Source organism: Orycteropus afer, unplaced genomic scaffold, assembly GCF_000298275.1.
Source record: "Orycteropus afer afer isolate SDZICR_OR568_19922 unplaced genomic scaffold, OryAfe1.0 scaffold00516, whole genome shotgun sequence".
In the NCBI taxonomy this organism is placed as follows: Eukaryota; Metazoa; Chordata; class Mammalia; order Tubulidentata; family Orycteropodidae; genus Orycteropus; species Orycteropus afer.
The window spans coordinates 966,850-969,723 of NW_006922103.1; the positions used below are offsets into that span (position 1 = coordinate 966,850).

Below are 2,874 nucleotides of genomic sequence, written 5' to 3' on the forward strand. Positions count from 1 at the left end.
GGGCATGTGAGATAGTGCGGGAGGGAGGGGGAGGGTTCGGGGCATGTGAGATAGTGCAGGAGGCAAGCGCAGAACTCTCGGATGCTGGGTCCCTGCACTGGGTGGTAATGCCGAGCAGTGATGCACCTCAGCCCGTTACCTTCCAGCACTCAGGCTACTTCCTGCTCGGTCCGTCACCGTTTTCCCTTTATCGTTGACCCCTCAGGCTCAGGCAGCCTATGCGGAATGCAGCCTCTGTGCTGTTCCATGTGCCATTCGTTTGTGTGCGCAGATGGAGTGAATGAGTGTGTGTGTCTTAGGAGGTGGTGATTTTCAAGGGGGTTTCTGAGCAACTCTCCGAGGGAGGGGCTCCTCAGGATCTAAAGCAGGAAGATGGCCATGTGCCCTGCTTCCCAGGAGAGCACACGTCTTGCAGTTGCCTGTCACGGCCAGAGATGCCCCGAGGAAGTGCTTTCGTTCCGGGCGCCGACTCTCAGCACTTTACTCAGCTCCTCTGCTTGGCAGGCGTTGAAGGGTGTGTTCTCTCTGAGTACTGACTTTAGTTTTGAAAGATTGCATGAGGACTGTTACAGAGTGTGGACTCTTTGAGCCCTCTGATTGGCTTGTCTGTACGGCATCAACACTGTTGTTAAAGCCCCAGATGAATGTGCTGTCGGAAGGTGAGAGGCCAAGATAAACTGTGGATGCACCCTTTGTTTCAAATGTCTTACCTTTGTTGCTTTTACTTACGGTAGAGCTGGGAAAGACATCTGGAAATGAGCATCTTCAGCACCTACTATTTAAGCTACATTAGTTTGTTCAAGACACATGATTAAAAATTCATATTTCAAAACAAATGGATGGGAATTAAATATTTATACATTTTATAAAAATCCCCAGCATAGGAGCCTTTTTCTCAAAACAGAGGCATCATTTACTGGATTGCTGGCTCCACGTGACCTGCTGTTCCTCCGTGATACTTGGGGAGGCGCTAGAACGTTGGCCGGAAGAGCCCACCAGGGGCGTTTGTGCCCCATTCATGTCTCAGGAAGCCCAAGCTCTTCTGTGTTTTTCAAGTTTAATAAGGAGGAAATGCAAAGAAGGGTTTGGATAACCAAGTATAGATCCAGTCTCACGGGGCAGAGGCTCTTCTTTTTTCTTCTTTCCCAGCATCCCTGAGGCATGTGACACGCTCTTATTCCTACTGATGCCACTTGTGGCACTTTGCCAAGTCGCCCACCCCACCCCCACCCCCTCAGTGAGTGGATCTGTGTAGCATTCAGCGGTTCCCATATGGGATCCATCCCTGGCAGCTGTGAGGTGAGTGGACTGGAAGGTTGGCCAGGCTAGAGGTAGGGGATGTGATAGCCAGGCAGGAGACGATGATGCCTTGACCTGGGCAGTCAGAAAGCGGACGGGGGTGGGGCCCTTTTGCTGGATGGAGGGAGAAGAGAAATGGGGAACAACTTCCAGGTCTGGCTGAGGTCGTTGACCAGTGCAGGCTGCGTGCGGAGCAGGGCACAGGTGAGACACCATAATGGTCTGCCTTGGGGTGCTGTGGCAGGGGCTTTCCAGCCTCCAGATGGGAAATATTTCATCAGTAGATTATGTAGCCCTGAACTGAGAGATACAGCTAGGAACTGTGGGAGTTAACAGTGAATAAATGGTGTTTGAAGCCATGACTGTAGTTGAAGTTTCCCTCAAGTCTAGGGTGAAAGGCTACTTATATCCTTAAGAAATACAAGTGTGTAAGGGAAGACTGAAAACTGCTGAGAAGGGAAACCTGGAGAAGGAGATTGGAAGTGACCAGGATCAAGTGACATTGTAGAGATAAAGAGCCAAAAGACGTGTGTTCATGAGGAATCATTACCACCAACTGCCCAGACACTCCACCAGGCCCAGCCAAGCTGACGTACAAACATAACCACCACAGTTCCACCCCTTGTCATCTTGGCATCTGTACAGATCGTCAATGGGTGGTATCTGTATAGGTCTCCTCCCCTGGGTGACTCCAGTCCCCTAGTTCCTGACTGGTGACCTCACCCCCTTGGCCTGGTGGGCCCCGTTCCTCTCCCTTGGACCTGGCAGCCCTGCCCCCTCACTATTGGGCAGCGGCTATGGCTCCATCCCACTGGCTCACACGAACGAGCAGCCCCACACTCCAGAAGCACGTTGGTGAAGGTCCACCCCCAAAGGCCATGGTCCTGCCCTTTCAGACTGAGGCAGCTCTGCTTCTGTTTCCTTGGTCTCTTTGCTTCTGCTGATTAATGCCCGAGGGCAACCCACTCCGCCAGGAATCTTTCTGCCCCAAAGACACTTAGCTTTCTTGCTCTGTGGGCCAGCTGACCTGCTACTCCGTATTATGCTGGTCTCTTCACCAATTAATGCCTGAACGCAACCCATTCCACCAGGAAGCCACCTGTGCAGTGGCACCCAGCTATCTCCTCCATGGGCTGGTAAGCCTGATGCTGTTTAATGGCTATTTCTGGGCTCTGCTACTGCCATATTTCATGCTGGTCTCTCTGCCAATCTCCTGGCTCTGCTCCTGCTGTCTCCATGCCATATGCTGGGGTCTCGGGTCAAGGATGCAGCCCACTCCTGTTTCCACATTTTAGGCATCTGTCAGAGCAGCACCCCACTCTCTCGGTACCAAATTCTGTTCTGATTATCTAGTGCCACTCTGACAGAAATACACCACAGATAGAATGGCCTTCACAAACAGGAGTTTATTCTTTTTTTTTTTTTTTTTATTTAGGATTTGGGGGAAGATTTACAGCGTAAATTCACTTTTCACACAGCAGTTCACATATACTTTGTCTCATGTCATTGACCAAAATTTACAATGCAGCAGCTCCCCTCCCACTTCCTCCCCATAGTTACCTCCTCCCAGTGTCC

General features: G+C 51.1%; 1 protein-coding gene across 1 annotated transcript in view; it reads left to right on the top strand.

The window, feature by feature from the left end:
- RTTN (rotatin) overlaps positions 1-2,874 on the top strand; it is a 235,205-nt gene that overhangs the window by 198,052 nt on the left and 34,279 nt on the right. The gene's annotated exons all lie outside the window — the stretch shown is intronic.